This window comes from Pezoporus occidentalis, unplaced genomic scaffold (assembly GCF_034315485.1).
Source record: "Pezoporus occidentalis ecotype Australia unplaced genomic scaffold, CSIRO_AGI_Poc_V1 ctg15, whole genome shotgun sequence".
Classification (NCBI taxonomy): Eukaryota; Metazoa; Chordata; class Aves; order Psittaciformes; family Psittacidae; genus Pezoporus; species Pezoporus occidentalis.
In genome coordinates, this window is record NW_026913316.1 from 8,299,607 (window position 1) to 8,323,349 (window position 23,743).

Consider the following 23,743-nt stretch of genomic DNA (forward strand, 5'->3'; position numbering starts at 1 on the left):
TGGCTGGACAAGATGTAGTCTAAATCAAGTGCCAGGTCTACAGCTGCATGGAGATGGTAAATTGCCTGTTACTCCTACTTCTTGTTTGGGCAGAAAGCAAGTGAATTTAGTAGCAAGGGGTTAAAAAAAAAAAACAAAACAAAAGAAAACAAAGGAAGGTATTCCCCACAGTGTGTAGTTATGGATGGGAACTACTTGCCACAATATACTGCCAGTGGTGAAAGTCTGTTCACTGGCTATTAAATACCAAGTCCTCACCCCTACCTCAGGCGGTCCCTGACTGACTTCTCAAGTCACTGCATGCTAGGAGAGTACCGTGAGGAAGAATCATTACAGTCTCCCCTATTCTCTTCCCTAGATATGCACTGTCAACCACTGGCAGAAACAAACAGTGTATACAGATGAAATCTGTCTGACATGGTATGACTGTACTTACTTGCCATACAGTTTCTTCTTTTGCTCTAATTCAGGACACCATAGAAATGATCTTGCAAAAAGTCAAGCCACACCACCACCTTGCTTGTACTTAAACAACAAATTGTAATTCAAAATAACATGTTGCAAAAGAAAACTAAATAAATTATTATAATCTCAAACTTCTTGAAGTTCAGACTTGTGAGATAATGGGCTGTAAAAGAAAGTGTGAAACAGAAGCACAGTGCTTAGGGGTCCTAAAATCAGCAAGACACAAAGAGAACTGTAATCCAGACTTTCTGGCCATAAAAACACCAACTATATTAAGTGTTTTAAAATGCACAGGCTGGTGCTATATCTGCCTCTGATGTAAGAAAATTCCTTTGAACGTTCAGTGAAATGTCAAAGAGGCACTTTTTGAACCTTTTGCACCCTTTGAGAGTTCAGAGAAGTGATTATGAGACAGCAATGTTGTAGTTCAACACACACTGGTTACCCCATTGACAAGGCCCACCCCTGTACCTCTAGAGAAAAGCTCTTGCTCCCTTTGGCCATTTACCATCTCATGAATTACACTGTACCTCTGGTTTTATGACAGCACTTCCACTGTGGGCCTACCAGCAGGAATTCAGGGAGCACAGCAGAGGAGCTCAGAACTGCTGAAGCAACTGCTCTTAGCATACCAAAGCCCTGGCCCAGACAGAGCTCCAGAAAGAGAACTCCCCCATCCAGGACTGAGGCTTGACCACCAGGCTCTGTGGGTTTTGACCAGCTGACAGACATTCGTCAGTGGTGCCCTTCAGAGGTCAAAGCTGGAGCTTATACTGCTCAGTGTCTTTAAGGAGAACTTAGGGGATAGAACTAAATGCACACTCAGCACAGCTGCTACTGACACCCAGTGGGGGTGGAGCATGCAGTTTATACCCTGAAAAAGTACCTCGGAATGGCCCTGGCTGGACAGTCCAAGGGACATCCAGGGGCTAGAAAGACAGGCAGAGTGAACACCTCAAGAAGTTAAAACAAAGTCCTGTTTCCAGTCCTGCTCTCAGTCCATTCTCTGCCCAGCCTGTATTTGTACTTGGGATTGCCCCAACCCAGGTGTAGGACCTTGTACTTGGCCTGGTTAAACGTCACGAGGTTTGCACTGGCCCACCTCTCAAGCACCTCAAGTTCCCACTGGATGGCATTCCTTCCCTCCAGCGTATCGACTGCACCACACAGTTTGGTGTCATCAGCAAACTTGCTGAGGGTGCATTCAATCCCACTGTCCATGTCAGGGGCAAAGAGGTTAAACAGTGCCAGTACCAATATCAACCCCTGAGGAACACCATTCATCATTGATCTTCACTTGGACATTGAGTGCAGCCATCCATAATGCATCCACAGTGCAGCATAAATTCTTCATCCACCGGGTGGTCCATTCATCAAATCTATGTCTCTTCAACTAGAGTGTCAAATGCCTTGCCCAAATACACATAGATGACATCAGTTGTTTTTCCGTTATCCACCAAAGCTGCCACAGAAGATCACTGAATTTGACAGGCATAATTTGCCCTTAGTGAAACCATGTTGTCTGTCATCAATCACTTTCTTGTTGTCCATGTGCCTTGGTATAGTTCCTAGGAGAATCTGCTCTATGATCTTGCTGGGCACAGAGGTGATACTGACCAGCTTGTAGTTCCCTGCATCTTCCTTTTTTCCCCTTTTTAAAGATGGCTGTTATGTTTCCCCTTTTCCAGTCAGTTGGGACTTCACCAGGCTGCCAGTTTCCACAAGGCCCACAGAATCATTTCACCAGGTCCCATGGACTTGTGTACCTTTTGATTCCTTAGATGGTCTCAAACTTGATCTTCTCCTATAGTGGGTGGTTCTTCATTTGTCTAGTCCTTGCCTTTGCCTTCTGCAGCTTGGGCAGTGTGGCTGAAACACTTGCTGATGAAGACAAAGGCAAAAGTCATTCAGTACCTCAACCTTCCCCATGTCCTGAATAAAACCAAGTCTCCTGTCTCCTTCTGGAGAGGGCCCACACTTTCCCATACAGGGTGGGTGTCAAGAGGCTAGGAAGCTACTCTGCGGAAAGAAACCTCTGGAGCGTGATAGCAACTTTAATATGAATCAGCAATATGCCTTCATAGCAAAGTTAATTGCACATATAAAGAAGTCCAGTAACCAGAGCAATAATCCTCAAATGCGTAAGTTTAATAATTGCTTTTGCTACTGAGTAATATAATAAAACCAAAGATTTGCAAAAACAGGTATTTTTCCTCCCTTCAACAAACTGCATAATAGATAACATAACCTTTACACCATGGAAGTAAAAAGTATTAAAAACACCTTAAGAACAGTAGAAACAGAGGTTGTAACTTACCAAGAATAAAGTGAAAGGAGGAAAAATAGTTATGTTCAAGTCGTGTTACACCTAAAGGTCAAGTGATTTATTCCCCCTGCCACCACCTCCCAAAAAATACATTAATACTTGACACTATGGAAAAAGGTAATCTTTAAAATTACTGCTCCTATAAAGTGCATTGTTTTACTTTCCCACCTCTTTCACCAACACAGTTGGCAAGAGAAAGAATGTTTATTCTTTCAGTATGACACACGACTATTCAGTCATTTTTATCTTTGGACCAACTTCATCTCTGTTGATACTAGCGATCAGTCTTCAATATGGCTTTCTAACAAGACTTCACAAAGGACTTCATTGCCATTATTCAACTGAATCAGGATTCTACACTGGATGTGGCATGTAAACAGACAAAGCTGACGCAAAGTTCACTTTCCAAACTTTCAGATATGAATAAAGAAAAGTTGGCACAAAGTAAGGGCTCACCAAAATCTTGACACAACATTTGCTATTCCTAAGTTATTAATGTTAATTTTAAAAAAATGGAAAGTAATTAACTAAGTAGCATCCAAGAGAAGATTGATGGCCTACATGAAATGGATTTTTCAGCTTCTCAGTCTACATAGTAATGATTGAGAAAAGACTGGCATATTCCAAGGTAACATATTAGGCATTTGTATGGATTTTGCATGTATTAAACTTCTAAAAATTGAAGCAAATGTAAGTTGTCATGTGAGCACTGACTAAAACTTCATATATCTGAACTACTAATGAAACTTATCCACTCGAATATGTCTACATCTGAAAACAGAAGTGATACCAACACTAGAATCATGTTTCAAAATAATCTGCTACTGTGATGATATTTTGTTTTGGTTGTTTTGTTGGGGTTTTTTTGGGGGGGTTGTTTGTGGTCCGTTTTGGGATTTTTTGTTTGGGTTTGGCTGTTCTGGGTTGGCTTTGCGTTTTGGTTGGTGGGCTCTGTTAAATTGTCTTTAGTGCTTGTTTGCACAATGCTCATCATTTCCATCAGCTCATCAGTAAACAGGTCTGAGGAGAAACAAAGCGTCACCTAGTTTCAATGTTATAAAAGCAACTGGAAAAAGAAAAAGCCATTCAAATCAGAAGGTCAACCCATCACCTGTGGAAAACAGGTACAGTCAGTATTGTCATCACAGAAACATGAACACATCTGGTAAATTTCATCAGACAAAGAGGATATTCATGAGCTTGACGATGCCAGTACTCTTTTCTGCTCAGAAGTTTATGCAAGAGAAATACTCTTTATTGGACTACACTGGTTTGATGGATTTTAAAAGGTTTTAGTATTCAGAAGTCATCTGTTCAGTGTAATTCAGCAACAGTAAGCTCTGAAGAAATGATGAGAGAAAACAGATCATACTAGTCTGAGCAGTATGAAAATAATTCATTAACAGCAAGCCTACTCTTCAGGAAAATTTGAAAAATGTAGGTCAGTAAAATTGATTTCTATTCTTCATGCTCTGTGCAGGAAGAATACACTTTTAATTCATCAGAAATCTATTTTCAATGCAGAAATCAATTTTTTTAATTGACCATTTGAAAAAAAACCTATCAATTTTGTTTCTAAAACTGGTACGCCTCAGAATGAAGCAAGAATAAAACAGAAACACAGAAATAGCTGATTACATTTGAAAACCAAAGATGAACTTCCTACACAAAGGCAGAAGTTACTGGTTCATGACACAGGTTCCCTCCAGATAAATTAGCACGCATAAATATGCTTATAAAAGTAGAAGCTCTTGTAAAATGAAAATCCAGCCAATCACATAAAAAAGCAATACCAGAAACTGAACAGCTACACACTCCATCCACAGTTTTGTCAGACTGTTTATAATCAAATGGAACTAAGTCACTGTGCACTTGAACCTCTGATTCTTCTGATTTAAAAATCACAGAATAGCTTGGGTTGGAAAGGACCTTATCTAAAGAGTTTTCAATTAACCTCTAAACTTTCATGGTTAAGTAACTACTACAGACACATAGTAAGAAAATAACATTTCTAAATTGAATAGAAACAATATCAAAAACAAGCTCTTTCAGTTACTGTAAGAAAACTGAAGATATTGCTATTTTGCTACCCATACTTTTAGGAAATCTTAACTACTATCATTTAACTTATGAAAACAGTTTATCATTTTGCAAATTAGTGCTTAACAATTTCTCACAGTAAGCAGTATGTACTATCTTGATTAAACCTCCTTAAACTTTTCCAAGAAAATAAGCAGGCATTTGTCAACACTTTCAAGTTAGTTCCCACTACTACACAGTCCTTCTTGATTCTCTTCCTAACCAGCACTACTCAAATGAAAACTCTAATTTTCATATTAATAATGACCTAGTATGGCCTGAGTATTAATTATACTATTTAATAAAGATGAAATATGTGAAAATTAATTGCAACAGGGACAAGGACGTAAAAATAATTAAACCCAAGATGAAATAAAACCAGCTGGGAACACCTAGTCTGGTAAAACCAGGATGGCTTGTCTAATCCCTTCTATGGGACCCAGAAAGAACTGCCATGTGACATTTCAAAGTGTGATAGGAGTCTGTAAATTTACTACACATGCTACCTGAAAAAGGCATAAATACAAGGATATTCAGAAGGACAGCAAGTTGTCCAGACATATACAGTTAGCTTAATAAAATATATTGTGTTTTAACATAACATACGTTAATGTAGTAATTAATATACTATATAAATACTGCAAATATTTCTAGAACAGACTGGCTGAACAGTCAGGGATATAATTAGATCAGAGGCTGAACAAAAAGCAGTACAATTTTGATTAAATTAGAACAGCATAAATTTTTTTCAATCTATAACTGACTTTAAAGTTACTGCTGTCAGGCAGTGCAAAATGTTTTAAATATAGTTCCCACACAAGGAAAGTTGTTATTTAAAGTGAGGAAGATCAGGATGAATACAAAAAATAATGTGCATAAGTAAGATGATTATAAGACTGTAAAGGCTTATAAAAAAAACTTAGTAAGCAAACAAGGATGCACCTTTGATAATGTAGCAACTATTTTCTTTAGTAATCTTGGTGCTAGATCTAGATGGGCAATCTTAGACCTATTGCAGTTAAAAGGGAACAAGTGATAAGGTAGGAAGCAAGATGGGTTTGTGAACAAGAATAACAGAATCAAGGTGACATTTAATAAAATATGTTCAATAGTATGCTTGGCGTATGTAACTTTGCTATCAGCTGAAGAGTTTCAATAAAGCAAAGGCTCACAAGGGTGACAACAGTGAGCTGCCACTGTCACTCAGTCATGGATAAAAGGCCAATTACATTTTTGGATGCATCACTTAAGTGTTCTCCTTAAACATAAAACCAGAAACCATTGTACTGTGCACCAGCATTTCACAAGGGAAGGGCAGAGGGAGAGCTGTGTATTCAGCAAATATGTTTCATAGCAGAGCCTTGTGGATTTATAAGAGACCACTGCAGGTGACTGGACACAGTGATCAAGGCAGTCCTTCCTACTCCCATTCCTCCAGCCCAGAATTCATAACAAGACTAATGAATACAAATGAAAAGGCCTAAACTAACTGCTTCAAGAAGCAAACTCAGATGCCAAATCTTTGTCATAAAACAACTCCATACCAGCTCAGTGTCTGGGGAAGAGAGGAAGGAGGGAGGGGAGAAGGGAGGGGAAAAGGTGTCAGGTTTGGGTTTTAAGTTGGTCTTTTTGAAGTAAAAAAGAAAACCCAAAACTCACCTCAAACCAAACACGAACACTCATGGATTTCCCTAATGCCAAATTCTCCTAATGTAATGTTTGAGGAAAAAAAAAAAAGATTATTTACAGAACTCCTCAAATTAAAGTCTCTGAAAGGCTTTCTTGGGTTTTTATTCCAGCTGTAGACAATGCTTCTTAGACTGACTTTAAGAAAGCCCTATCCTGTTTGCAGGAAAAAACTGAAATGGGCAAGGTTTCAAAGGACCACATGAACAATGTTTTAATCAAATAAAAGTTCAAAACCAATTTAATCAACAGATTTTTGATTTACATTCATTTTTATGACCATTCTTTCTATACAAGAATAAATAGATCCAGGAGGGAGGCAAAATATTCTGTATCAGAATATCACTGTGAATATTACAAAGGACTCAAGAGGACAGCTAAAATTTGGAAACCAGGAATACAATAAAAGTACAAAGACTACTGCTGTCATATAAACAGCTGAGATTCACTAGACACCTATTCTTCCATGACTTTAAGGTAGCTTTCAAATGACTGAGGCAACAATTTCATTTTTCTGTCTGCCCTTCAAGATGAATGAAAATTACCTAAAAATAGACACTTATTCACGGATCCTTCAGACATTTCCATTCTCTCAACTGCTTGGAGATTTAAAATATGCTTCTATTATGCCTAACAAACAATCAGTATACATTACCTAGTATTACCAATCCTATACAAAAAAAAAACCTATACATCTTTCTATAGTACAGCTTCAAATATTAAAAGTACACCCTCAGACAAATTTAATTACAATATATAAAAAAATGAATACACGTATATAATATCTTGAAGCCAACGGCAGTAAGTTTTTGCCCAGACATTAACTTATTGGGTATTACAGTACTGGCAGGTAAGTTCAAATCACCATTATTCAAATCTTTTCCTTCTTACACTGAACAGCAGATACTGCCTCTCCTAACAGCTACAGAACAGGCAGTCCTTTTCAGAAAGCAGATTTATAAGACAGTAGACAGTTATTTCTTTTCCTGAAACAACTGCAGTCTTAAATTGGGCTACTGACATCTCAGATGCTGAAAGAGAGCAAACATTCTTCTTCAAAGCCATAGCTACTTCACATACACACTCTGGGAGGGCTACTAAGTGTGCCTGACTTAGAGTAACAGCCACCTAGAAGACACAGACAGTATTTTCATCAGTGAGTATCACAGGCAGCACGAAGACAATGAGCAACTGACAAGCAAAAAGCTTTTGTTATTAACAGCAGCAAGATAAGATTTTAATGTCACTGCTAGCAATGCATTAAGCTCACAAAGGCCCAACATACCATAATGGCTGAGATACATCAGTAAGACCTATTGGAGCTTTCTGCTACCCTTCACAGAGGCCTAGGAGGCTGAGGTGAAATCTTCTTTTTTTGTTTTTGGCAGATCCACGGTTGGTGACCAGCACTTAGCTTTTTCAGTACAGAAACACTCCTGCCAATCAGCATCCCAGAGTTATAAACTTACTCCAGTCTTTAATCAATTACTGGAGAGCTGTGCTAGGTGGTCTTCCAACCCCAACACTACATGACTAGCAGAGGAAAACTCAGGTGTTCTAGGTGAACACCTCCCATTTCCTCAAGAAAATGAATTTTTGTCATGCGAGCTACAGATCTTGCAAGCTCGCCACTACTCAGAAGAAAACTAAGCTTCCCTATAAGAGCTAAATGCCAGTTCCAAGGCTCTTTTTAGGAAATAAAAAGCTGAACTACTCAAGATGTGTATTACAGCTTCATATTGTCAAAGTTGTAGAGATTAGGCTATTAGTATACTATTCGCTGTCTGCAGCAAAACCTGTAAACACCTCCACATATTTTAGATGCTTAGGCTTGTGACTTGATGCGACACAGCATGAAGGCTTCTAGCCAAAAGCAGCATCACTTGGCCTTACAAAGCATATGTTCACTAAGACCAAATCATGCAAGCAGTCAAGAATTTCTAATTATCAAGAAGTCACACATTCCAAAGACTATTTTAAATCATATGGCAGGTGGAAGATGAGCTATAAATAGAGCAGACTAGATGACAGGGCTTCTGTTAAGGTTAAAATTCCTGCTGAAAAAAATTAATTTACTATTGCTAGCAACCTCCTTTAAGAAATCATATGCACTAGGTAAGGCTATATAAAAGTAAAAACACAGAAAGCTGTTCCATATTCAAGGCTCATATTTTCCATCTTCCTTTATAATGTTTCTGCATAGTCCAGAAAAATAAAATTTAGTTTCAAATTTTTTTTTTAAGTTACACACTGAAGCGTCAAATTGCAAACTTGTTTTTTACCAGCTGAAACTGAACTAAAATGAATACTATCCTTATCAATAGATCACTCTTCATACAGATGCGTCAAATACTCAATAGAATTTTCTGCAGATGATACCTTCTTCAGTCTGCACATGTCAGAGAGCATTCACAAATGTCAGGTAGCATTTGCTTTTGAAGCATTTTGACGAAATAAGGAGATCCTTCCTGGAAACACTGATGAACACAGAAAGGGGGTTAGAATTTACTCTTTATTCCTGCTATTAGGATAGAAGTTAGAAGAGAACTAGCAATTCAGGTGTCAGCTGGACAGGGCTTTGAACAACCTTGTCAAAGTGGAGGGTGTCCCTGTCCATAGCAGGGTCCCTTCCAACCCTAACTGTTCTGCGATTAAAGAATTACAAATCTCAAGGAAAAATCTTTAACTACTTAAAAGTCAGACAAATTCACTATCACCAAGCTAGTTATACATTTTTCATAGACAAAGACCTACGACTGTGAACAATGAAGCGCACAAATCTTTTACAAGACATTCTTGAAACCTTCCTCACATGTTAGGAATCATTGTTACAATCTTGTAAGCTAGGTCTCAAATGTTCTTAAACACCCAACCTTCATACAGCTTCTGATTATTTTTTAGATATGTATCAGAGCCAAAAGCTAGAGTAGAATAAAATTATTCATTAATTCTTCAAACAGTTTTAAAGGCAGCAGAAAATTACACAAATAGTCATCATTAAGGATGAATCACTAATGGGCAGGAATTTGAATTAAAGAAAAGCAGAGTCAGCTAATTAAAGAAAAGATTATAAAGGAGATTTCTGGAAACAGTAAGTTGCAGTTAACAGATTCAACCATCTTTATGTGAGTAACTGCAGAAGCCTCGAATCCTGAAAACTTCCTACTGTAAATTAAAAAAAAGAAAAAATAAAGCCCAAACAACAGAAGGGGAAGCTGAAGAAACACCAGATAACCAGGACATTTTTTTCTCTGCCTTCAATATATGTGGACAATACTAAAGTTTTAAGTGTTCTAGAAGGAAAACTTTGAAAACAATACAGGTACAGAAAAACTGATGTTACATATTGGGACCATACTGCGTGCTTGTCCTAGAGAAGCTTGCTGAATTCTGCCTTAAGTAACTACAGGACTTGCTGACAAATCAAATGCAGGCAGATACCAAGCTAAAAACTGCTGAATTAGATAACGCATGTGACTAAACATGAAGACTTAAAGAATTAGTAAATATAATTTGACAAAATAAGGGTTACAATAATTTAACACATGCTGAGTTATATTATCTCAGGTAAAGTGAATAATGGTAAAGAATTCAAAGGTTTGTTAACAGCTTTTACTTCCTATCCCTTTAGCAGTAATGCTGCCGACAGTTTAAAAAAAAAATTAAGAATCTCACACAGCCCACCACATCCAGGGAAACTCCAAAATTCTAACCAAAAGTAGCTCAGCAGTTTTGCAGGGTGAAACATTTTTTGAAATACAGAGAAAACATCAGATCTGCATCCAAAAAAACTAGTATAGGAAAAAAAAAAGAAAGAAAGAAAAATTCAGAACATATGTTTGTTTCTCCTTCTCTAGAAAGAAAAGCCTGATCAGATATGGATTAAAAAAGAAAAGCTAGCACGGTCCAACTTCGTGATACATTCATGACATTGTTGCAATGTTTCTCACGAAAACTTGTGCCCCTTTGCTGTATCCATATGCAAATATAAATTCTATGCAGAAAGCAAAGAGCTATATTTATACAGACAGGCCATATAGCTCTTAACCATACATTAACACATGAAGTCTGTTGTCACATCGCAAAGCTGTTTGCTCAGCAGGTAACTTCTGCTAACAACTGCTTAGTACTTAATTAACACATGCAGTATTGCACTATGAGATAAAGATGCTTCACATCCATCCTTCACCTTCTCTCTTACTCATACTTACTTGCTTTAGATTGAGTTTTTCTTAATTCTACCTTCCCAGCAATCTCTGAAAACATAAGCTTGAGAAATACCATGCTTTTAAGTTCTTTACTTCCATTGTCAATCCATGCAAATGTATACATAGTATAAAAAAAAAAAAAAACTATGAGATTTTCTTTAAGGACCCATAAATTTGTTCCTGTAAATGAACATTTGTTCATGATTACTTGCACCTCTATGGGAGCTAAAAACCAAGGTATATTTACATCTATACTTGCTGTTGCTTTATGCTGTACCTTGTGATACTAAATAATTCTGTATTGGCTCTTGTTCATATATGGATCCTGTAATTGTAACATCTTTGTCTAACACTGAAAATCTTCCCGATGATTTCTTTCTTGAAATACAACAGCTTGTGAAATTGTGTTAAACTCCTTTTCTTAACAACAATTCTAGAATTATTCATGTACCTTGGGGAGATCATTATCTAGATTTAATAAAAGGATTCTTGGGACCAACAACTGCATTGTCAGTTGTCCATCACTGCTGGGCAATTGGATGGATCTCCAGCAACTCCTCCTACCAACCTTAGTGACTATTATGACCCTCAGGGAGATTGGAAAACCTTATTTGCTAAGATTCAGGAAGCTATTTCTAACGTTGATCCGAATTTTCCTATTCTGGGAAGAGTAGCTGTATTAATGCAATAATTATTTAAGATAGAAGAAGAAAATGTTCAGAAAACAAAACGATTACTCTGGTGGCATGTTAATGCATTAACTTGGGGTAAATCAGTAGTGGCAGAATATATTGCAAAACTACAAACTCGGCTGCTGACTCTGTCAGCATATAGAGGAAAAGATGCCTCAACCATTGAAGCAATCACTAGGTGCATTAGAGTGGCACTTGAAAGCAGAACAGGTCCTTCTAGATCTAGAAGAGAGGCTCAAAAAGGGGGAGGAAATAAACCATCTTACAGAAGAAAGACTGTTAGAACTAAAACAAAAACAGTGTTTGGATCTTCATCCAGACATGCCTCTTTGGGATCGCACATGGCATCCCCTTCCTCTAGTTCTAGAAGGGGTTGCCCAAAATCCCCCGTTCCTAGGCGACAATAAAAATAGTCGTCATACCCTGGGTCTCTTAAATGGACTGTACATAATGGCAGACTGTACATTTCATCCCAGCTGGAAAGCTGGGAAACCCTATCCCCGTTCTAGAGCAGGCAATGTTTGCATTCTTGGTTTTACTTTGATTAGGTAAATAAGAAGAAAAAAAAAAACCAAACCTGTCAGATAAAAAGCTAAATAGGCAGAATAATAAAGCAGAGTTCTAGAAATCCTTCAGAACTTGGGATCACTTGCAGGACTGGACAGGAAAGAAGAAACTGAAAAGGAGAAGTTGCTAAACAGTTTGTAATCAGCTCAGTACAGCAATGGCTCTTCTTCATGACTAAAGCCCTGACTACTTCCTTTCTCCCCCTGGAATCTTGGTCTTCAGCTCTGGTACTGATATTTCCACATGACCAGAGCTTAAACTCTAGAATTCAGACTTCAGCTGAGCTACAGGGGTTTATATGCTTAAGAACCTGTGATATCTGTGATAGCACAAAAGAATCTACAGATGTACCAGTACTGGTCATTTTGAACTGTTGCAAAGGCCACTTTCACACTGAGGGACATTTTTACAACACAGGTCTACTCACTCTTTAACTACATTTTTCCCTTTGATAGTGAAACAAGCAAACTATCCTTAATTCTCAAGCAGGCAGAAGCTCTGACCAATTCTGTTCCACACAGAATGGAAGCAGATGCACTCTTCTTCTCCCACTGCTCTTACATCTACATCTCCTACGTTGCTACTATGCAGGCAAAAATTAAGATAACAAGTAAAGTAGAGACAGGATGAAAAAGTAATCAGCTGCTGCTGCTGGAATCAAGACTATGTAAGAAAAAGAGGAGGAATGATGAGAAGACACCCCCCCCCCAGTCTAAGAAATATACATCTACCCATATGATTAAAAAATATGACACACACAGTATTCACCTATTCACTGAATGTCCTTCTGTAACTCTAAAAGTAAACAACTGTAAATGATGGACCTAAGCATAGAAATTGTAATTGACCACAGATGTTCACCTAGCTTGTTACACATTATCAGCAGGCAGAGCTTCCATATTCCATTAAGTGTACGGGAGAGAGCTCAGTTTGATCCTCCCAGGTCATAAGCCACTCCTAATGCAAATAAATTAAACCATTTTTATATTAGCAGTCTCTTCAAGTATGAATATGTGAAAGAGCTAGATTAGTAGTCAAACAAAAAGCCCAACTGAATAGCCATGAAAGATTAACACAAGTTTGATGGGGAAAAAAAAAAAAAGAATATTTAGAAACCAAGACTTTATGACTTTATTTGCCAGTATATCCAAATTAAACATTGGCTACACTAAGACTTTTCTTAGGCCCATCTCTGATACTACAGTAAACATTTTAAACCTCTTCATGTTCACTGGAATAGTACTTCCAAACACTTCAGCAAGGAAAAAAAAGTCCACTACTTAAACTTAGTTTGCTGAAACTTGCTGAACATGGAAACCAAGAACATGTTGTATTTAAATCCAACCAAGTATGAAAAAGAACATCTTGGTTTTATAGTTTTTCTTCTGCATTCTGGACATACCACTATAAAAAGCATTCCATTATCAATGAAAGAAAATAAAATGAGAAAGAAAAAGGTCTACATCAAACAGGAGGATATAATTTTAAAGAAGCTGTTGGGCAACTATATCAAGTCACTGTAATCACAGCATTTGTGCCTGAATCAGATGCACTGTTTGGATTTCCAAAGTTAAACTGGGCCCTCCTCCCAGCTTCCAACTTCCACAAAAAATAAAACAAAGACACTCAAGTTCACATTCAATCAAAATGCATAATGGAAACTGTTATAAGTTTATTTCTATAGCAAATAGCAATCCTGTTTTGTAAACAGTTGCAAAAATCTCTTTTTTTTTAAACTATTGTGTTTTTGGCTCATTAGTAAAAGAAAATGCTAGAAAAACGGAAGTCAATAAAACTACAAAAAATATTTTAACTTAAATCATGAGAAGTATTTAAATAAATTAATTTTCATAAAAAATGCTACATTTTCAGCATTCTGTATTAAATGCTTCTCAAATGCTGCTGGATTTTATTTGTCAATACTTTAGAAGGAAAATGGCAGATTCACTCTTGTTAAATTTCAATACTATACTCTTACAGCTAGTGATTCCAAAAAAGGTTTTCCATCTGGCTTAATTTGTAAGTTTTCTCCTAATGTGGAAAAGGTTTGGCAAATTTAAATAAAATAGCCATATCAACATACAGGTGTTGCACCAGTGAGAGAAAGAAGTAAATAAAATTTAGAATTTACTTGTTGCACTGTGCAGTAGTCCAGAGAAATCTGAAAAGTGTAATATGGAATTTAAGGCAGAAAAATTATTTCTTGAAAGAACTCATTTTTTTTCCCCTGGTTACCTGTAAGACTGATACTAACAATTTTCTGCATAGTTGAATAGAGGAAACCATCAGCAGAACATTAGGTATGGCAGAGATATATTAGACTTCACTAAATTAAGTTTCTTCAAATACTTAGGTGCTTATTACTTTGCCAATTTCTTCCAGAAGTTGTCAGGCACCTTGTAAAAACCAGCTAATGTATTTAATTTGACACATCATTTTTGAAGGTAGCAACTTAAGCTTTTTTACAATTCAAAATACATATCTGACTAGAACCCAAGACAGAAACACATCACCATAAAAAAAAAGAAAAAGGTTAAGCTGTCAGAAAACATTAAAAAAGGGAACGTGATGGAACTGCTTTGTAAATTCATATACATTAATTGGAGAGTACATCTTCTAATACAATCACTTTTTAGATTAAATCAGATATTTTTAAAAGCCTCTTTCAGAAGTCTGTGCTCCAATGCATTTAAAATTACTCTCATGAAAGATTTTCAACTTCTCTGAAAATAACAGAATCTTTATAACAAGAGAGAGTAGACGTGCCTGAGAAGCCATACCACATGGTTAGACAATGATTAAAGATTCACCAAAGACTACTGAGTAAGTAGCTTCTACTCCATCTTCTCTCTAATTCCAACATGCCAACCTTCTTCTTTGCATGGTGTGCTGGTGGGTATCTGCTCCATCATGGAGCTCCATGGGCTGCAGGGGTACAGCCTGCCCCACCATGGTCTGTCTGCACCATGAGCTACAGGGGAATCTCTGCTCCAGCACCTGGAGCATCTCCTCCCCTCCTGCTGTACTGACCTGGGTGTTTGTAGAGCTGCTTCTCCCACACAGTCTCATTCCTCAATCTGGCTGCTGCACACTAACTTTTCACCCTTCTTAATGACGTTGTTCCACTGCTGATGGGCTCAGCCTTGGCCAGCAGAGGGTCCGTCTTGGAGTCAGCTGGCATTGGCTCTACCAGACATAGGGGAAACTTCCAGCAGCTTCTCAGGGAGACCACCCCTGCACCTTCCAACTACCAAAACCTTGCCACACAAACCCAATGCAGTGATAAAGTAGTACACATGTAATCTCTAAGCGGTCCCTTTGCTCTAAGGTACATCCAAAGCAGACAGACCTGACCAAAATGTCAAAAATTCCTGGATCACATTTTGTACTAACCTCTTCTGCAGGTTTACAGCCATCTGGATGGTCCACTAGCACTGGTGTCAGAACCCCAACACATTGCTGTAGAGTGCCTGTGCTAGAAACCACAGAGCAACGGACTGGCCTAGGCCATTCTGACGTGACTGTAGAAGCAGAAGAGGCCTTCCATCCACAAGGTCTTAAGGCTGTCCTAGAAGAAAAACAGAAATTCACATAAGTTCTAGACTCAGTTCTGGCTGAGCCTGAGGTGGAAATGAAGGGGAGGAAAGTTTTCCCAGCATTTAAGACTTCAAAAATCAAAAATCCTGTCCAAGGGAGAAGGAGCCAAAAGACTGCTTCTAAAAAGAGGCAGTGAACTAAGCCTGTGAGGTAAACAACATATGCAGGATAGAGTGGAGAGGTGGAACAAGTCATCAAAATTTTTTAGCCTTTCAGATGATATGATTTAAGTGGGAGGACTGCCTGTCCTCCCAAGTAAGCAGTTATCTATTTTTGAGTTCTATATATGTCGCTCTCTATCCAATCATCAACACTTAGCACAACAAACTATGAATTGTTTTGGATAAGGCTAGAAAACAGCCTCCTCAATGGCACACATTCACATGAGCAGCTCCCCAGATGATCATACTTTCTATTCTTTCAGACCAAATTTTCCCCATATATATATATATATATATTCTAGTTTATAGAAGTGGGAGTTTGTTACATTCTTTCATCTCTTCCCCACAAGTTAAACATTAGCATTTATAATGACAACTATAGTGGGAAAAAAAAGAAGGTGTTATTAAACTAACACAGACGTGATGCTTAAGTAATATATTCTTCACTTCTAAAAACAAAGTGTCACCTGAAAATGATGCCTGAGCCTTTTCAAGTGTTATCTGTTAAAATGCTAGCAATACTGAATGAATACCTTCAAAGCTTTCTTTACCCAGTTTATACAGCAGTAAGTGAAGGAAATTCTAAGCAGCTTTAAAGTAAACAAAATACCGTAACAGAAAAGAAAGCAGATTTGTCCCATTTTTAATGCAATTCTAACTTGACTACAGTGAAGTAATATTTGCCATATGTTATGAGCTTGTGTGTTGCATTTGCTGTATCATATATGAGCCTACTAAGTTTTTCAAGTTTACTCCTCTACCAGTTAGCTTTATGCATTGCCTGTCCAGATGAAAAATTACATGCAAGGGAGATGCTGACACTATGATAACACAACAGTATGGAGGAAATACATGGTAAGGAAAGCAAAGACTGGCAGTACTAGAAAAGATGTCTGTCAACTGCTGATTCTGAAACAAAATATTACCCCAGTACCAAGGCAGGTGAAGCATAACACTTAGCAGTTTCACTTTTTTTTTGCATATCAAAGAGGAAAGGGGAAATATCTCAATTCCTAGTTTTGTTCTCCATTTGAGGATAGATGACCAAACTACTGATAATGCATACTGATAGAATAGGTATAGCAAGCAGTTTTATACCCCAAGTGGGTTACAGTCTGAATTTTAACTGGCTAAGGATCTCCCAGAAATAACACCAATTTTTACCAAATCTGGAAGAAAAAAAAAAAAAGGGACATTTCAAAGGGCCAGAAAAATATGGATTCACACAATGATCCAGGACATACCCAGTACAAAACCTAACTCATTGCTACCTTTCTGAAAGTGTTAAATATTAAGAAATCAGGACGTCATTCTGAAGAGACCTAACTGCCTTTACCAAAGTAAATTAGTCACAGCCCTCAAGAAGGTTAAACACAAACTTCTAGGATATATCCAACTAGGCTCTACACATTGCACTGTAACATGCAATACACACACAAAATAAAATCAGTGGTGCTTATGTTAAATTAGCTTTTTTTAGTATCACTTTTCTCAGTAAAACTCAGGAGCCTTACAGAGGTGTGGAACATGATCCATTTTTTCAGATGAGGAATCTAGTTCATTACTGGCTAAGTGGTTGGCAAATCTGAGATCAAGTTTTCTTCTATCTGCTCAGCAGTTTTAACTGAAGTATCTAGATATACATCCCTCTGGTTAGAAGAAATCCATACTTTAGTGATTATGCTAATTTATATGTTTCTTCAAAGAATCCTAAGACCAGACACCGGACAGAAACAGCTCTAATAAAACATACAAAAAGTGAACAATGAGAGCAGGACACACGGAGAGCGATCTACATTGCCATTAGTAAGCAAGGCACATCTACCAAGGGCAGATGTTCACTTTTTTGTAGTGAACTGCTACACACTTAAAAGCTTATAATTTCCCTTGATCTTTTCCTTGGGTTACAAATATACTAATTCAATCATTCCTTTTGCACATACCATCTTCTCTAAATCACCAGTCATTTCCATTACCCTCCTGAGGCAAATTAACTGCGCCTACATCTTTCTTGAAATACAATGGCCAAACTGATACAGTACTTCAACCTTACAGCACAGAACAGAGCAGATTCAACTCTACATGCCCTTCAGATTATACCACCGTTTACTCACGCCAATATATACACACAACTCTTTCTGAACAATGCTGCATTGTTAACTCTCATTTTATAATCCATGGCTTGCCCTAGATCAGGGTAGGGAATAGGGTGGCAGGAGCAATTTAAGCACTTTTTCTCTATTTTTTATTTTTACGCTAAACATAAAGCATTTCACTTACTCTTCTAAATCATATCCTATTCTTTCAGGCCATCTTTCCAACAGTAAAGATTCTTCTGCACTGCCATCACCTCTTTGTGTACCTGCATCTGTTTCCAAACACATCTTGTCTTCATATTCCAGAACTATATGTTAATCTATTCCCCAGTTCCTGAACAAGAATAGTAAGCTGAAACAACTGCACAAACTCCCATACAAGTATGCTTTGTCTTGCTGAAAGTGAACTACTGAAAAATAAAACTGCTGTTAACATAATGATTTTACACATATCTTAAAATAGCTTTTTTTATCTAGGCCATGTTTCCTTAGCTTGCTCTGTAAGAGTATCACATGTGGCTTTCTCCAGTCCACAAGCTTCCTGTTGTAGAGGATGTTAGATCGGCTTGATTATGCATTTCTGATCTTCATAATAAAGCTTCCAAATCTGCTTCCCTAAGCTGCATGTTTAAAGAGAGGACTGTCTTACCTGTAACTACAGCTCTTTACTATGTTTCTACTCTAGCTGTATTTTCCATTACATCGTGTCAAGGACAAAAATTAAGGCACAGTATGCACACAGAACTAGCTGGTAATTTTCTCATGGTTCCAACTCAAAACAAAAGCTATTAAAGCTAGAAACAAGCAAAAGAAATCAAGGTCAAGAAGATGCACTGCACCCTTTTATTTTCTTGATATAAATTCAAAGTAACCCAGAAAAAAAGTAAGAACCTACACACACTGTTGATGTGGACAGGCAAGTGGATTAGCAGACCTGGACACCAATAACAAAATATGTAGGTGAAAAAAAAATAAGAAAGCATCTGCTGCAGTAGCAGTTATGAGCACTGAGATTAAGGCTACCAGTAGCCATTAGCTTTCAATGCTCACACTACTACACAGTTTAGACTGAAGGCTACTTCAGCTTTAAACCATGCATACAAATGGCCTACTGACTTCAAATGAAGTTGTTGGAGCTGGGATTTTGGAATCTGGAATCCAAGCAGCTTCTGTTAAGAAGTTCTCACATCACCTCCAAGTATTTCACAGGATGAAAGTTAGATGAGGATAATCTAGGCAGAGATCTCCACTGTGAATAGTTTTTACTGTCCTATTTTATACTCCATTACCACCATTCTGTCATCACAAGCACCAGACTTACTGAACAGTGGGTGCCTCAGCTTTGTATAAAAGTGGCACCTAACACCAAAGAACGGTTTCTTTGAAAATTGAATTTTCAGGAGAATCAAATACTCTGAGTCTTTATTTTCACATAAAGATTTTTGCTAGCTACTCTGACATATTGACCGATTTACAGCCACATTTTTGTAGAGTGTAAAATATAGTTGTCTCCTTTTCAAGCATCTCAGTATTTGATTAGTCTCAATATTTGCTTTCCGCTTATTCAGAGACCTTCCTTCTGACACATTTAATGTTAATAACAGCAATAATCATGTAGATCTATCTATACACAATGACATACCTATTCCTAATTGTCACTCTTTAACCCACTTACCACTTTCACCTCTTCCTAAACATAATATGGATTGACTTCATGATTTTTAGTCATGCATGGTATTCCCAATCTGTACAGTCAATTTCTGTTTATTCAGTGACACCTCCCCACAGACACAAAATCAAACAGTTCCCAGAATGTGTGCAGCCAACTCCATTTCTTCAGCTTACTTTAGTACCAGCTCAGTCTAGAGGTATGATCCTGCACAGGGTCAGAAATACCTGAGTGAGCAGGAAAGCATGACAAGGACAAAATATTATTAGCTTGCTATGAAACTCCGGGAAAGCAGATATATAACACTGAGAAAACCACATCTCCTACCCGTTGGTCTTGAAGTGACCAACAATATGTAAAAAATCCAAAACACGCAACAAAACCATGACAGTTTTATTCCATAAGTCTCCAAGGCTTTATCTGATATAGCAAGGCAGCAAGGGAAATAATAATTTGAATAAATCTTTCTTAATGGAGACAATCCAAAGATGTTTTTCCTGCATGCAATTTATCAAAGGAAAAAAGGTTTCATAGACATCATTTTAATGCAATTAGCGAAACCATAAACATAGGTATGTGTTTAACAGATGTAAAATACATACTGCTATCATACTCTTCTCCCAAAACTTACAAAAAAAAAAAATCATCAAGGTAATAGTTATTTCAATCAGACTGATATCTAAAGTTTATGCTCTTCCTTTTCTTGGCTTTCACCAATAGGTTGTTCGCCAATCAATCAAGGATTCTGGCAAGTACAGCCATGCAAAACAATGCAACAGTGCCTCTATCTCACAGGCCGCCTGCCTCCTTCTGTCTTCTGGGGACACTGACTCAAAACAAAACAAGCCAACACTAGCAGTGTATGAAAGAGACCAAAAGTAATTGAACCTTTTTTAAAGTAAATATTATTTTTAGAATTCAGCTGTAAAATGCACCCTCCCACCACCAAATCAAGACTGCAGCAAAGCTCATTTTCACTTTCCTTGAGAGTACTACACCGCTGAAAAGCACAAGAAAAAAATAAATATACAAGGCAATCTACTGCTCTCAACAGTAAAGTGTCTACTATCTTAATCAGCACCATTATGGTATTTCTTTGGACTGTAAGAAATACCTTATTCATAATTCAAACAGTACCTACACAACAGTGCACAACTCAAAGGAAAAAAGCCATCTTTTGTACCTTCACAACTGCTTTCCACAAAGACAAAAACCAAATTATTGGCAAATCAGGAATAGCACTACAGGTCTGTAAAGACAGAAGAAGTCTTTCTTAATTATCATGATTCAAAAACATTAGTAAAGCAAACAGCAAATGCAGTTTCTTTTGATAGTGTTAATGTACATCAGCCTTAAGTATGAGCACAGAGCATCAACAGTCTGGGTATGCTTGCTTTCAGTGGGACTATCAACAAAGAGTGTGTTGACCGTTGTGAGCTGGCAGACACCCTCTGCACCTTCTCTTCAATCACCAGGAAACACTACCCTCATTGTTTTGCAAGTATGCAAAGCAACCAGCACAGATTCATATGGAGGATGTGAGACACAGTGCAAAATGCATTAGACACCTCTCAGCTCCTTCAGTTGACAAAGCACTCGCTATGAAGAAATACAGAAGTTAAAAAAATAAGATTTAGGGTCAACCACAAGTTTTCTGTTTGTTTTGTTTGTTTATAAAGAGGGGGTAATTTAGTTTTCCAGTAATATTTCTATTGTAACGGGCTGCTGAAGGACTGAGCCGTACTTCTTTCTCAAAATCTCCATCTTTCTATACTATGCTGCTACAGTTTCAACTCTTCTTGTCTTCTCTCCCCCTGCTCACAAGAGCTCAGGTGGGCCCAACAGCAGATGCACATCCCTGACATTGAAGAGAATGCATTTCCTGTATACAAAGTACTGACTTGGACCTCACTGACAACTCTTCACCACAAGCCACATGAGGCTCAGGAGACATCAGATAACTACTACTTACAATAACAGCTCAAGTAGTCATATTCCTCAAAAAAAAATGTGAGTATGGTAACAGCCTTAAACCAGGCAGCAGCAATTTGGCAGAATCAGCAACCCCCTCCAGTATGCCAGCTGGCATTAACTCCCAGCTACATATACAGCTGTCTGCATGTGTGCGCGTGCATAGGTACACACACAAAGTGGATTTCTTAATTTTTATGAATGTGGCTCAACTTCCACTTCCAGAATATTGTTCTTTGCTAGAAAATGGGTATATGACATTAACACTGGCAAACAAATACAAGATCCCTTCAACTGAGAAGGGCAATGCTTTCTGTTTAACCTTTTCTAGTCTTCCCTGACTCAACAGAAAAGAGTAAACGTTCCCAGACCTACCTACTGAGGAAAAAAATCCTATTTAGTTATGAGTACAAAATGTTTAAAATAAATAACTGCATTTAAATCAATCAGTTACCCCCATAAACATTCAGTAAAAACACATGCCCTATGCTGATCAATTCATTCTTCAACAGTGAGCACAGTGCTTCAGGAAAGCTGCCTGCTACTTTCTCAGGTGTAATACTTAACTGAATAATCTTGTAACCTCTCAATTTTTTATCTGTTACAAAAACCCAAACAGCAGGAAAGATTACAGGGGGAAAGTGTGGGACAACAGAGTCTAGGGGGAAAAAAAAACAACATACGCAAGTCAATGTCATACCAAGTTTCTCCATTTCCACTGATAATTTTTAATGGAAATATAGAGAGTGAGGTAACTACAATACTTCTCATTACCTTGGAGATGATCAAAGGGATACAAAATCATGGATATTCAAACATGCTGCTTAATGATGCTTAAAGGATCACAACCTCAGCCTTCCAAAAGCCAAGAAATCAGTCTGCAAGTGCCAACAGGAAACTGTGGGACAATAAAATTGCAGCAACTCTGCCCTACATGAAGAGAAAGGGAACTACAGAATTATACTACTTCTAAAGAAAGCCATAGCTTTTTTGGAGATCACACATACATACAGTATCATAGTGTGCACTGGGGGAGTGGAGCAAACAGCTGCATGATACTGGGCTTAAATCACAACATATAACTTAAAGTGAAAAAAGTGGGGGTAAGGGAATCTAAGCAAGATCTTAAAGACTTGCCATTCACAACAGGCAGTACTTAAAATAAATCAACTGGTAAAACTGTAATTGCAAATGTCAAATTTACACAATACTTCTCAACATTTATAAAGGATCTCAGTGATACAGTATTTTCCTGTGAAGATAATAAACAAAGTGCTAAGTGGTAGAAAATCCCCAAAGTAAAACCACTCCTTCAAGCATCTAATTATGTCTCTTTAGACATTGAGAAATCATTTCTTTCAGCATCCTGGCATGAGCGACAGTCTACTGCCTATTCAGCTCTATACCTCCATTGCAGAAGATGTATTAGACTCTTTACTCCAAACAAAATAATTTATAACTGTATACAGAGCTAAATAAGGCTATTTATATATTTACTAACTTAGGAACCAAATGTAAGCATAAAAAACTGTCACAAAACAAATAGGAAGTATTCTCTTCCAACATGTAATTAGCAGTTGTTAATCAAAGAGGAAAATGAGAAAATCCTATTCTTGCCCACAAGCTTTTACGAAGCCCTGTATTATCACACATTACAACATTAATCCCCCAGTGAGTAATGGAAATATTAGAGGCAGCTGTTTAAAAGCTGAACAAGCATATCATAACTCCAAAGTCCACAATGACACACTGCTTATTAGGAGGACTTTAAATCATGGAACAGTAAGTTTACAGCACATAAAAGTAAACCTTCAGAAAAATTTAGCCTAGAGCACAGCAGTAACATGTAGAACCTCCCCTAGGAAAAAAAAACATGGCCTGGGACTCAGTTCTTTGAAAACATACTTGATTTAAAACAAAAACTTTGTGGTGAAGGAAATAAACAAGAGGGAATCGTTTGCTGCCTTCTGCCAGATTTAAAACATTTCAGTAAAACTGTCTGTCAGTGTCAATGGGAGAATAGATACCCTATACCAACAAACTGCTTGACTGAGCATATGTCTTCATACACAAATACTAACCCTCCCACAGAAATCCTCATTTTGAATATCTTCATCTGCCTCCAGGCAAAGCTCTGCTGCTTGCAACAGTATCTGAAATTTGGCTGAGCTGACAAATGACTATCATTTCTCATTTGCAAGAGTAGGAAGATCCCTAAACTAAAAC

General features: G+C 37.6%; 1 protein-coding gene across 2 annotated transcripts in view; it reads right to left on the bottom strand.

Moving 5' to 3' along the window:
• Positions 1 to 23,743, bottom strand: part of GALNT1 (polypeptide N-acetylgalactosaminyltransferase 1) — an 86,499-nt gene that overhangs the window by 45,800 nt on the left and 16,956 nt on the right. Inside the window, exon 2 of one of the 2 annotated variants that reach the window (XM_062610955.1) lies at positions 15,417 to 15,586. The gene's annotated coding sequence lies outside the window, so the exon portion shown is untranslated. Of the gene's footprint in view, positions 1 to 15,416; positions 15,592 to 23,743 lie in introns of both variants that reach the window. The other variant, XM_062610953.1, reaches the window with a different exon arrangement.